At 37.0% G+C, this 14,688-nt stretch overlaps 1 pseudogene; it reads left to right on the forward strand.

The window, feature by feature from the left end:
* Window positions 1-6,133: 6,133 nt before the first annotated feature.
* On the forward strand, window positions 6,134-6,366 carry LOC110596007 (annotated as a pseudogene).
* Window positions 6,367-14,688: the final 8,322 nt, after the last annotated feature.

Here is a 14,688-nt window from a genome sequence, read left to right on the forward strand (position 1 = left end):
CAAAGTAAATGTCTAGGAGTTAAGTTGTCACATATTTTGAGAACTAAGAGAAAGTCACGCTTAGAGGCATATAGTTGCCCCAGGACTCACCTTATACCCAAAGATTCACCTATTCCCACCAGGACTTAACAGCACCTACCAGGACTCACCTACAGGCCGCTAAGATGCCTTAGTTCCAAAGGCTCCAGATTCTACCTCTGTTGCTCTGGATCATGGAAAATGTCTGCTCCTATATCAGCTGCTTGGGTGTCAAAGATGACTTGGTATGACCTATCCTTGGTTTTCTAACTTCAAACAGGATAAATGTCCTTCTAAATATCCTTCTTTGGAAAGCTTGTGACTTATTTTAATTAACACCCATTAGGCATCAGCTATAATTAGATCCCAGTCCGGGAATTGGGATTAAAAAACATAAACAAGAAAAAAAATTACACCTGCCTACCTATCTAGAAGAGTTCTCCATCAAATGCAAAACAAACATGGGCATGGAAAATAATAGCTCAGTATGATGGAGGTATAGGAGAGCTGTGGGTGGAGTGCTACAGGCCTAGAGAGGTCAAGGTACCCCAGCAAGGAAGGAAAGGCATCTCAAGGAAGGTAGCAATTGAGCAGGCCTCCAATGTTAAGGAAGAATTTGCCACTAAAAGGTAGGGAAGGTAAGTCAAACTGGAAAACAGAATCAACGTCTAGGCTAGGCCTTGTCACTATGTTAGCTCTTGCCTAAAAAAAAAAATTATAAGCAATATACAACTGAAAACTGAAAAGCAATATTTTGTCATGCCATAAACATCCAGTATTTATATTCTCTACATTTCCTTTTAGAAATATCATTGTCTTGACCAGGTGTGGTGGCTCAAGCCTGTAATCCCAACACTTTGGGAGGCCAAGACAAAATAATTGCCTGATCCCAGAGGTTCGAGACCAGCCTGGGCAACTTGGCAAGACCTAGTCTCTACAATGGTAGAGTCTCCACAGTGGTAGAGAGTGCACCCTGTGGTTCCAGCTACTTGGAAGGCTGAGGCAGAAGAATCGCCTGAGCCCAGCAGGTCGAGGCTGTGGTGACCGTGAATGTGCCACTGCACTTCAGCCTGGGGGACAGAGTGAGACTCCACCTCAAAAAAAAAATATGATTGTCTTTATCATATTGCATCTCCCCATTTATCTGCCACTGAAAAATATCACCAAAAACCTTTCACAGTGGAGCTTGAAAGTGCATAGAATCTAGAGAACCTTAGAGCAGAGAATGTCCCCTCTCTATCGATCCCAGCACAGTCCTTATTTCCTGGCCTGTCCGCTGTTAGTGCATGCATGTGCTTCTCCAGACTTTGTCGCATTAACCCACATTTTTTCCTCTCTCTGAGCACCTTTTTCTTGTTCTTGAAAAAGGTTCTAAAGAATGTCCCCATTATCCACAATGTTTCTTCATCTGTCAGTTTTAATCCTACAAACTGACCACCACAAATACTTCAGTATGTCTGGAGGCTGTCTTGATCCTTTCTTGAACTCTTACAAGTATTTATCTCGTTTTGCTATTTCTTCTATTTTTGTTTTCATTAGTTTGATTGTTTGTTTGTTTTTGTGTTGGGGTCTCACTCTGGTCACCCAGGCAGGTGGCATGATCTCAGTTTACCACAGCCTCAAACTCCTGGGCTCAAGCAATCCTCCCACCTCAGCCTCCTGAGTAACTGGGACTACAGATATGTGCCTCCAAGTCCAACTAATATTTTTATTTGTATTTTTATTTTTTGTAGAGTCAAGGTTTTGCTATGTTGTCTAGGCTGGTCTCAAACAATCTTCTCACTTCAACCTCCCAAAGTGCTGGGATTACAGGCATCAGCTATGAAGTACAACCTTCAATTTGCTATTTCTGATACATGTTATCCCCTGAGTGTTTTTTAACCAGTGAAGACTATTAATCACTTCAGCAGCTATTCATATTTATTTTCTTGTTTATAGTCATTAACTTTCCTCCTTTCTATCTTCATATTTTATAACATAGCATTTCTCGTCACTATTCTCTGCTATCACAAAAAAATAAGCAAGACCTGGGTTACTTGTTTTTAATATCATTACATTTTAACAGTAACTTGCTCATCTTTCACAGATTTCTGCCAAGGTTCCAAGTTGTTGGGACATTAATTTTAAAAAAAGAATACTCTTCTACTATGTTTACCATCTCTATTCCTCTGGTCCACTACCTCTATCAGTTAAATAGGTCCCTTTTTCTCTTGGTAAAAAGAATAAATCTTAGCTTTGTGTTGTAAAACTAATTGTTAGCATTTCTGCAGGAACCGAATCATATCAAGTTTTTCTTTACTCAGTACATTTCACTTTGAAATACAATATCTTTTTCAAAATATTCCTAAATATTTTTCCTTTTTATATGTTCAAGACTTCAATGTAAGCATTTCCTCAATATCACTAATAAATTCCAGAAAAAATGGATAACTTAGATGGCACTGTGTACATCTAATGAGTCAAAAGATTGGCTTTGAGATTTCAACTGTGGTCTATATGATCTGGGATACCAGAGTTGTTGGTGGTTGTCTTGTCTTTTAAGTCTACAGACATAACTAAAAAGTTGAATTAGGGATGCTAGATTGGGGATTTAAACGCATATTTCAAAAATTTGAAGTATGTCAAGAAGATTGAGAAAAATCAAAAGTGCTCCAAGTGTTTAAATGAAATAAATATTATTTGCTTTTTAATAAGCAGGGAGTATTTATATATTGAAAATCTAAACCTACCTTGTAATAACTACTCATGTTTTAAATAGCAGTCTTTTAATTGCTTTGTTCTTAAAATTTTGGAAACTGGGAAAATTTGCATTGCTTATTTTATAACACCCATGATGCATTTCACACATGTCACCGCCCACCCCTCACACACAAATTTGGCTTGTTTTAATAAACACAACCATAAAATTGATTGACTAACTTATAACAATTATTGCATCATATTTTTAACATCTACATGTACATGGTGATCAACCCATTTTCATACATTTGGAAAAATTTAAATCCACAGATTACACTTTGGTTACTTTAAGTACTAATCCAGTCACCTTTTCCTGTGTCCCAGTTGGAATATCTTCCCATATCCTTCCTAAACTACTTCTTAAATTGGTTTTCCTGTTGTTCTCTCATCTTTACATCACATCCATAAACATATTTTCAGTTCGGGTCTCATATTTAGCTACATAGTTTGGTTGAAAGAACCCTCAAGTGGGAGTATGAAGTCCCAGGTCCTGGTCTGACTTCAGATTTTCAACAATATTTGTGAAGCAACAAAAAATAGCATCAGTGTACTATACTTTAGAGCACTTACTCTCTGTCAAGCACCAAATTTATGTGCATTTTTCTCAATCTTAATAACAATCATTTAGAAAAAGTACAATTCTTCCCATTTTAGAGGTAGCAAAATTAAAGTTGAGAGAGGCTAAGTAATTTGTTCCAAGTCACAGAGCCAGTAACTGGTGAAACGGGGACTCAAACACAAGTGTGTCTAATTCCAAAGAACATAATCTAAATGGCTTCATTTGTTATGTGACATTGCAATTTCCTTTTCCTCGTTTGGGAAACTGGCAACCACCATAGAAGCTTCCTGGCTACTCCTTGCAGTTGGTAAAATTTAGTGTTTGACATATGCTAGGAGTTAGGATATCCATTCTGTCATCCCTTAAATGCCTTACATATGCACATTTTGAAAATCTTTATTCTGATGATAATCCTGTCCAGAAGGCATCTTTTATTTTTGGCCCCTTAGAAATCCTAAATCCAGGACCTAGGTCTAAAATAAATTTTACTCCTTGTATCCAGTCTTTTGGTTCATATTAAATTAAGACCATGTTTTTCTGTTTTCCGAGTTTCATAGGCTGCTTCTCTATGTGCTTAAGTAGCAGAATATATTGCTATGTGCTTAAGTAGCAGAATATATTTCTACTTTAAGCTGTACTGGCTCCAAATTTGTAAAATTTTAGGTTTGATTCTTCGAAGGCTCATTTCCTTTCCTACTTCTTAGGCATAAAGCTTTACCCGGGGCTCAGGCTCGCTAGCCCTCCCTCTCTCTGTCTCGAGCCTGGGTCCCATCTACAGAAGACCTATTGTTCTCATTTTCCTTTGCTTTCCCGCCATTCGGTTCTATGATGCTTTTCCTCCTCTTGGCTTTTCATCCTGGACTCAGACAAAGCTCTCTCTCGTGGAGTGCTCTCTATCTTCATGAGCCATCTTCTTCCTGCTGCTTCTTGGTACAACCTCTTATTTACCCTCAGCTATTGTATCTATTCGCCTTTGTTTTCCCACTGCAACTGGAATTCTATATTCTTTATTTTTCTCCCACATTTCAAAAAGCTTCCCGTATCTGCGTTCTTTCCCCCTCCTCACCCCAGCCCCAGGAGCCTCCTGGCATTCAGGTGGGCCAATGACTTGCTCCAGTGCTTTCTAGCAGACCCTTTCATTCCAAGGCCTAAGAGGGCACAGCTGCTTCTGAATCCCTTTTATTCTAACAAGCTATGGGGAAATGTGTTCTTTTTCACCATAGAGGTTATAAACAGTATCACTCTGAATGAGGGCCTTACTCTGTGTCCTTACTCTCACACCTACCTCACTTCTAACAGCACAGCAAGTCAAATGATAATAACCTCACCCACAGCTAGGGGAGCGATTTTTGGTTCTGCCCTTAAAAGCCAGAGCTCTTTTATTTTCCTTCTAGAAAAGTTACTTGCGTTTGGTTACTCAGTGCCTGCACCATTTTCTCTCCCTTGTCTATTGCTACTTTCTCCTCCCTTTTTTAAGGCCTCTCCCCAGCTGATGTTTTCTTTCCCTAGTTCCCAACAAAACAAGTACCTTAGTCCATGGAAATCTATCTACTTTTTCAGACTTTCACTCCTACTGCTGAATTTGCCTCCATATTCTATTCCTTGGTTACAGCTGATAATGGCTGTATATTAATTGAATTTAATAAATCCTGGAGGCTTTAGAAGTCTTTAAAAAGGAAGCTGGTTGCCCAAATTGTCTCTACAATCCAGAATAAGAACCGTTTGAGCAGTTGCTTCACCATGCTGTAGGGACCACTGCATTCCCAATAGGGCCTTTTTCTGCCAAGCAGTGGAGCTGCACCACCCACAGACCCTTCTCTCCTTTTTGTCGCCTACCCTGCCCTCCTCAGGACTTGGCTGGTGCAGAAAATAAAGGGAGATTTGAGCCAAGAATTATGATTCATCAAATAAGGTATCTCTAGGAAAGAGGAAAGATAAAAGCACAGAAGTTGCAAGACAAGTTCAATTTTTTTTCTAGTAAAAGGAATCTTTATTGTCTTTTTTTTTTTTTGAGTTGGAGTCTCACTCTGTCACCCAGACTGGAGTGCAGTGGCCGCTCCCGGCCACCGCAGCCTCTACCCACTGCGCTCCAGAGATCCTTCCGCCTCAGCCTTCCAAGTAGCCGGAATTACAGGCATGCGCTGCCACGCCGGCTGATTTTTTGATTTATTGTAGAGATGAGGTCTCGCTGCCCAGGTGGGTCTCAAACCCGTGGGCTCAGGCAATCCACTCACCTCAGCCTCCCAAAGCGCGGGATTACAGGCTGAGCCACCGAGACGGCTAAGGAATCTTTATTGTTTCTGAGTGACAACTTCTTTTCTAATTTTGGAGTAATAATTCCTAGGTTCTGTATCTCATTCCCAAATAAGTCTTGATATTATGATGGCTGGCAAAAATGCAAACGTGACCCCAAAATACATTATTCTGTGATCATATGGTTATTTTTAATAAGTTAATCTTCTAAAGAGATCACATATTAGAAAACAGAAATTGAACACGAAAAATATTCTCGTTTTTATCATTTAATAATAGTTTCTTTGAACTTGGCAGCAATTATTAAAGCTTTATAAAACACTGATACAGGAATTTGAAAATATTTAAATTACATAAAATTTAAACTATTCTTCTAACTTGTACTATAATTTTGACAATTATTTTACTTGTGCACTTGTGATACTTTTTAAAAATAAGAAGTATTGCGGTGATGTAAGCAGTGCAGGCGAAGGCACAGGCGCAGTCTGTCAGCCCCTCTGAGGCGCCGCCGAGGGTGTGGGCAGAGCATTCTTGAGGTCATCTGGATCTTCTGACTGGAAAAAGATGGTCAACGTCTTGAAAGGAGAACTTACAGAATGTGATCCTGCCATGAAGCAGTATCTGCTATAATTGGATGAGTCCAGTGCCCTGGGGAAGAAGTTCATCATTCAAGACATTGATGACACGTCTTTGTAATAGAGTTGGTTAATGTCCTGCAAGAGCGAGTGAGTGAATTAATGGACCAAAATGCTTTTTCTCTCACCCAAAAGTGCAAATATTCAATGCTGACCACTTAGGAGTTACAAGCAGCAAAAGTGAAGGACACATCATTCAGTATTTCATGTAGCTAATTTGACTTAGAGGATCACTTAAGGAGCCTGCTGCAGGAGACTGAGGGATCATTTGTTCAGAAAAAGACCCTGAACTGATTGTGTTGTACCAAAGAATTAAAAAATAAAGTCTCCAACTAAATAAATAAATAAATAAATATAAGAAGTATTTATTGAATCTCTAAGATAGAATTCTGGCAGATTATTAGTTTAAAACAGTCCTGAGCACAGGCTTAGTTCTTAATAAATGTCAAGTTATAGTAATTTAATGTACAACGTATTAATGGAGTTGTTATCTAGAAGTAGTTAGTTGGCTTAACAAATAGGTGTTTAGCTATAGTCAATTTCATGCTAAAACTCCTGTTCAAGCAAATGTTCTGAAAACATATTAATTAGGTACTTTATTTGATATATGAAACACTTCAGTCCTTCAAGCTTTAGTAATGTAAATAACACATTTTGATTGCATTTCATGGCCACATGTAGGGATTAACTGGTAGTACTAACCAATTTCTCAGTCATAGTATTGTTCAAACAGCTAGTATTTACAGAATTTCTACCAACACGGACATCTGGTGTCTACCTCGTTAACACCCTTCCTCCCTTCCCACCATCTTTTGATCTCTAAGAAATTTATATGGTTGAAGGAAATCCTTCTAGCTCCTACTGAAGGTATGGAGAAGTTGATCCAAGGCAGCCAAGCAGTGCTTTCAATTCTTGGCCACAAATATCCACGTATGGTGGCTATGTGACCTAATCCACTCCCATCAGAGTGATTCTTGGGATTTTTGAACAGTGCATCTTGCTATAGACATAATGCCTGAAATCACTGCAAGTGCTTTGCTACCATGAGACAAGGGTGCCTGAGAAGAAGAAATCAAAGGAAAGCAAAGCCCAGAGACCCTAAGAAAAAGAAGCCAATGTCACTGTCAGGCTACCACTAGATTTCTAGATTTCCATTTATGTGAACCAAATGCCCGTTTTAAAAAAACTGGTTTGAGTTTGGTTTCTGTTACCTAGAACCTAAAAATGTTTATCTGAGACATCTCCAATATGCTTAGAACTCTGATGTATTCTCCTTAGGGAGACCACAGTGGCTACATGGTGCCCATTCTCATGATTGAGGTAGTATACCATTCAGAGCTAAATTATTCAGTACTGAAGGAGGCACAAAGATGTTTAATGGAAAAGAGATCAAGAACAGATGGAGCTAGAAAGAATGGATGGAGTATCTTGGCAGATCTGGTCCTCAAGGGATGGGTGGAATTCGAATGCAAGAGGGACCAAGTAAATTGAATAGGATGCATGTACTGGAGCAGGAGTGGCCATTGTATACCTATGGGTTGGTGCAGTTCTGACTAAAGCACAGAGATTTCTGCTCAGATAGAGTGGAAAATAAAGTCTACCAGGCCAGATTGCAGGTCTTGAAAGACAGTCGAGGAGATAGAGATTTTGTTACAGAGCATGAGTGTCTACTAACTATATGTTTTTAATTTATAACATTTACTCTTTCTAATTATTAAAGATTCACATGCCTATTATAATCAGAAAAAATAACATACAAGAAGAAAATAAAATTATTACCAGTACCACCTCTTAAATATAATTGTTATTTTTATATGAACATATTTCATCAACCTTTTTTATATGAGTGCTTATATTTAATAAAATTGATATTACATTGTTTATAGTTATCTTGCTTTCTTATTTAATATATCCATACATTGTTAATCACGGTATTTTACTGTATAACTATTAGATCAATTACTTTTAATTTCCCATCATTAGATAAATGGAACAATAATTTTTAGTGGGGAGACATTGTAAATTTTAAAAGTATTTAAGGAAGATTTTTTTCCTTAGAAATCTAAATTCTAAATGGAGAGTGAAAAAAGATATTGCATTCAGCTAAATATTTATCTTAATAATCTGAATATGAAAGATTGTGAATCAGAACGAGGCTGAGTATTGAGAGGAAAAGGAAATATATTGAGGAGTTTTGAATGATAGTATGTGGCATTCATTGGTAGATAGGAAAAACATGTTTTCAGAAAAAGAGGGGTCTAAGTAGGGTAAAAACCAACTCAAAGCAATTGAGGGAAGGACAGTTGCAATGGCTCATGCCTAAAATTACAGCATTTTGGGAGGATGAGGTGGGAAAACTGCTTGAGCCCAGGAGTTCAAGACCAGTTCAAGAGGTGGCAATATGGCGAGATCTGGTCTCCACAAAAAAAGAAAAATTAAATTAGCCAGATAGTGTGTACCTGTAGTCCTAGCTATTCGTGAGACTGAAGCAGAAAGATTGCCTGAGCCCAGGAGGTCTAGGCTGCTATGAGCCATGATAGTGCCACTGCAATCCATCCTGGGTGACAGCATGAAACCCAAACACACACACACACAAAAATCAAGTGGAGATGTGCAATAAGCAATTAGAATGAAAAGTAGTTAGAGGGCAAGACTGAAAATATTAATAGTTAATATTTTGTTAGCTTATACCATATGCTAATTACTGTTTAAGTATTTGATTATAACTGAAGAGGAAAATAAGACTATGGTACAGTCCATCAAATGGAATAAAAGACCAAGAAATGGGGCATTTCTGAGTCTGACGGCAGGAAAAAAGTGGACTGTCCACTTTAGGACTCCTAGATGTATTGGTGCCAATTCTTGTGTATCTATGTGTCATTCAAAATTAAAAATCAGTAGTTTTCCCAAAGTAAAGTCAAAGTGATTATATAGAAATCAGAGGAAAGAATGTCAAGCACAAAAGCAACGAATATCACTACAGAAGGCAATCGTTCAATAACAGCTAAGTTTTATTGAGTACTTACTCTATGCCAGACATTGTACTAATTGACTAACAACCCCACAACAAATTTCTGATGCAGGTACTTGTAATTAGTTTCCTGTGGCAGCCATAACAGATTGCCACCAACTAGGCGATTTAAAACAACAGAAATTTATTCTCTTACAGTTCTGAAAGCCAGGAGTCAGGAATCAGGGTTTCAGCAGGGCTGAACTACCAGCAGGGTTGGAGACTCAAGAGCAGAATCCACCTTACCTTTCCTAGCTTCCAGTGACTGGTGGCATTCCATGGCTTCTTGGGGTTTTGGTCACATGATTCTTACCTCTGCCTCTGTCTTGACATCACCTCTCCTCTTCTGTCAGTGTCTTCTCCGCTTTGGCTTCTTGAGTACACTTGTCATTGTACTTGTGGTCCATTTAGAGAATCTGGGATGTTCTTATCCCAAGATTCTTAATGTATTACATCTGCAAAGACTATATTCTCAAATAAGAGCACATGAATAGGTTCCAGAGATTAGGACAAGGAATATCTTTTGGAGACTACTATTCTGTTCACTACAGTATTATAGTCATCTTCATTACACATAAAGTAAACTGAATCCTGGAGAGGTTTAACCACTTACCCAGTCTGACAACTATAAAGTGAGAATAGAGCCATATATAAGCCTAGGTTGTCTAATTCCATTGTCCACGTTCTTAACCATTTTTATTGTGATGTAATACACAGAGCATAAAAAGTGCAGTACTGTGGAATAATAGTCAAAATCATAGATTCAAAGAAAATGATTCTACTAATATCAGGATGGAGAAAATACTCCTTGACCACAGCTTGCTATGAGTTTCACCAGTGTTTTAGTGAGGAGATATTATTTGTCAGCATCAGGATCACATTGAAAAAATTGTTTAATTTCACAATACAGGATTCAAAGCTAATCTTTTTTTGACACAATTAAAAGATTTTTAATCTGTTATATAACTAACATTTATGAAATATGGAGTAATATTTTAATACATGTATGCAATGTGTAATGATCAACTCGGGTTAATTATTATATTCATCACCTCAAACATTTATCGTTTATTTGTGCTATGAACGTTCAAAATCCTTTCTTCTAGCTTTTCAAAAATATGCAATGCCTGTAAATTATAGCTAACTATATTCAGCCTACAGCGCTGCAGAACACTAGAACTCATTCCTCCTGTCTAGCTGTAATTTTACATCTGTTAATTAGCCTCTACCCATCCCTCCCTCCCCTGTACATCTCAGCTTCTAGTACCCACAATTCTACTCTCTACTTCCATGTGATCAATTTGTTTGGCTCCCCCTTATAAGTGAAAAAATGTAGTGTTTATCTTTCCGTACCTGCCTTATTTTGCTTAACATAATGTCCTCGAGGTTAATTCATGTTGCCACCAATGACAGGATTTCATTCTTCTTTATGGTTGAATAGTATTCCACTGTGTATATGTACCACATTCTCTTTATCCATTCAACTGTTATGGCCATTTAGGTTAATCTCATATCTTGGCTATTGTGAATAGCACAGCAAAAAACATGGAGATGCAGGAATTCCTTTGATACACTGGTTTCCTTTCCTTTGGAGAACTGCCCAGTACTGGGATGGATGAATTGTCTAGTAGTTCTATTGTTAGCTTTTTGAGCTATCACACTATTTTCCATAATGGTTGTGCTAATTTACATTTCTACCAACAATATATGAGTTCCCTTCTTTTGCATCCTCTCCAGTTTTGGGTTTTGTTGTTGTTGTTGCTGTTGTTGTTGTTGTTTGTAATTTTGTTAATAGCCATTCTAACTGGGGTGAAATGATACCTCACTGTGGTTTTGATTTGCATTTCCCTGATGATTAGTGATGTTGAGCATTTTTTCATATATTTATTGGCCATTTGTATATCTTCTTTAGAAAAACCTCTCTTCAGATACTTTGTCCACATTTTAATCAGATTATTCATCTTTTGTTTTTTGGAGTTTTTTGCTGTTGAGTTGTTTGAGTTTCTTGTGTACTCTGGATATTGGTTTCTTGTTGGATGAATAGCTTGCAAATATTTGGTTTCTTGTTGGATGAATAACTTGCAAATATTTTCTCTCATTCTAGGTTGCCTCTTTATTCTGTTGTTTCCTTTGCTGTACAGAGCTTTTTAGCTTAATATGATTCCATCTGTCTATTTTTATTTTTGTGGCCTGTGATTTTGAAGCTATAAAATCTGTCTAAGCCATTGTTCTGAAGGATTTTCCTATTTTCTTCTTAGTAGTTTTGTAGTGTGGGGTCTTAGATTTATATCTTTAATCCATTTTGAGTTGAGTGTTGTATATGGTGAGAGATAGGGGTCTAGTTTCATTCTTTCACATACTGATGTCCAATTTTCCCAGCCCCATTTGATTGTCTTTACATTAAGTCCTCCATTAAAAGATTGGTCCCGAAATACATAGTCCTCACCCACTACAATTTTAATCAAGACTATTTCCACAGAATGGGAAAACCTGAAAAAAGAATACTTGTAACAGAATGGTGCCTTGAATATAGATGTATGTCTGAATAAATCAAGTGTTATATCTATACATTTGCTGAGGTTGTTACTGATGCCTTATTACATCATATATTATCACAGCTCAAGGGGTGTGTGTGTGTGTGTGTGTGTGTGTGTGTGTGTGTGTGTGTGCGCGCACATGTGTGTGTGCATCCTTCAATTAGGTGGTGAGATTCTTGAAAGCTGATTTCTATTCCCAGTATGTAACATAATGCCTTGCTTGTAAAATAGGGCCAATAAACATTTTTTGAGAGACTGATTTCTTGACCTATTAACAAATATCTTTGGCATGTGCTTATTATGGGGCATATGTATTTCAAATGGAACAAAAGGAGGGATCTCTGTTCACTTAGAGCTTCTGATGTAGTTGACCTTTTTTTGGTCCTTTTCAAAATCTATATTATTTCACATTCAATGTTCCAGAAGCTATATTGCCATAGACCTTTGCATATCCTAAATTAACTTTATTAAGAAATGTTAAAGTGTGCCTTACAATTAAATATAATACCATTACTATAAAGGAAGGTATTATAATTCAACTTAATTTTAGAATTATAGAAATTAGATTTATAGTTAATCTTGTAAGATTAATCTGTTTTAATTTCTTTTCATGTTTTATGTGAAATTCTACTTACATTTTCTAAATTATGAATTTCCTCTTATCTACTTACTCAAATAATTGTGTAGTAGACCTTAGCTTTCTATATGCTTCAGTACCAGTTCTGTAATTCCTATTTATACAAAGTCAAGTGACTTATTTTACACAATTCAGGAGTCATATATTTTATCCATTATAGCAGTGGCTCTTACCTTCTGTCTTCTATTGTACTTCATTTTACTACAGTATACACAATTCAAGTCATAAGGATTTCCTTAAGAAATGGTAATATTGACTGTGAATACATGACAAACATCATTATTGCAAAATTTTAGTAAATACGAAATAGGAATATTATTGATAATTAATGTAAGACATACAACACTATCACATGCAGATTTCCATGCTAACTTGTTAGCTTATTATACTTGGGGAAAGCTCATTCTTTCTTGTCAACAATGTCTAAGACTCACTTATGTAGGTCTGTGCTGACTTTTTGTCATGATAAACATACTCCCATGTGTGGCTCTATTCTTATATCACATGCATGTTGATTTCTTTCCTATTTCCCACATTACTTAATCACACAGGCTATTCCTTTCCTGAATCACCATTCCAGGAAGATCTTTTTTGATCACCCCATGTAATGTATCCCCTAATTCCAATCCCCATCTCTTTTTATATAATTTAATTATTTAAAATACTCTTGGTCGTTTCTCTGCTTATTGCATTGCCTGACTCCATCTATACTAATAATGTTATGCCTAATGGTGTCAGGCACATAGTAGGTTCTCAATAAGTACTTTTGGAATGAATTAATAGATCATTGAATCCAAGCTCTTATGTATGACAAAAGTCCTGTGTTAAACTCGGGCTAATAGTTGAAAGGGTCTGCCTCTTGGCAAATATGGGAAAGATATATAAGGGTCAGGGAAGGCTTTAAGGAAATCTCAAATTACACTAACGGCTTGATTTTCATTTCTGGGAGGAAATAATTCTAGAAATAATTATATCCCTTTCAAATGTATACCTTTCAAAAGATAGGAATGTAAATTTTAATAAAGAGAATGTTTTTCGATAAAATCACACAGATGCTACACAGTTAGTTGTAAGAGGCATCACATTATGACTTCAAATTCCTAGTGAGATTATTTGATGTTTATGATTAGTCAAAATCTGTTAGAAATGAGGGTATCATCCAGCATGACACTAACCTCTGGAGTCAAAAAAACATCTTTCTCTCTCTCACTGTTAGCTCCTTTGCCAAACTATTTATTGTTATTTGACAATTGGAGATGAACAGTATCTTTACCCATATTGTTGTTATGACTATAACTGCTAAAAAGAATTAGCCTTTGTGCACATGTTTTGTTCATTCTTTGAGTGTGGGAACCATGTCCATCTTCTTGACAATTTTACTCTCTGCAACTGCCACAATCCCTCATATAAAGAAGTTTCTCTTGATACTGCACAAAGTAATGGTCAGAAAATAATTGCCAGTTTTCTGCTTTGTTCAGGCTCCATGTTTGACTCTTGGAAAGCAAGGGTTTGTAAGAAACAGTGCTTAATGTCCAGGGCAGATCCAGAGAAAATAAACATTGTGTAGTACATGTAGAAAGTATAACCATAGACATATTCCCATTGTGATAGAACTGGTGATGAGCATTTAACTCAGCCTGGTTAGGATGTGGGTGGGAGACAAATGTCTATCCCTTAGCATCTTTGTCCATTATTTAAATATACATACCAAAATTTCATGCTAGTGGACTTTAGATGTCACTTATACAAAATTCAGCTAAGATCTTTTTCCTACAAATTTATGTAGCTGAGTGTAGTGTTTTACTATCTCCATATCAGGAACCGAATATAATTTTCTTATCCTCTAATATTCCATGGAGAAAGATAATATTTTACTTACCTCTGATATCAGTAATTATTTGTTGAAGGATGACAGATATTGAATGTCTATCATTTTTTATTTTCTCAACCTTCATTTCAGCCAGAGCAACGAGGCTAAGTTCTAGCTTTATTTTTTCCCTTTCATTTAATGTCAGTTTTTGAGCCCTGATTCTGCATAAGCATGTGAAGAACTGAGACAGGCACTGCTTGGGGCACTGGAGGGTAACTGCGTCCCTGATCTCTTAAAGGTTAGATTCCAGGTGGGGGACGCCGAACAAGTCTGTGTAACTGCAACTAGTAATAAGAACCACGAAGACTATGAAACAGAAAAGGCATAAGCAACAGGTTGGGAGAAGCTAATTTACAGAATGGTCAGGAATGGATCATCTAAACAAGTAGCAGGGTGAATGGTAGAATGTTCCAGCAGGTGAAAACCTGGG

This window comes from Carlito syrichta, unplaced genomic scaffold, assembly GCF_000164805.1.
Source record: "Carlito syrichta isolate Samal-C Ts95f unplaced genomic scaffold, Tarsius_syrichta-2.0.1 Scaffold305701, whole genome shotgun sequence".
NCBI lineage: Eukaryota > Metazoa > Chordata > Mammalia > Primates > Tarsiidae > Carlito > Carlito syrichta.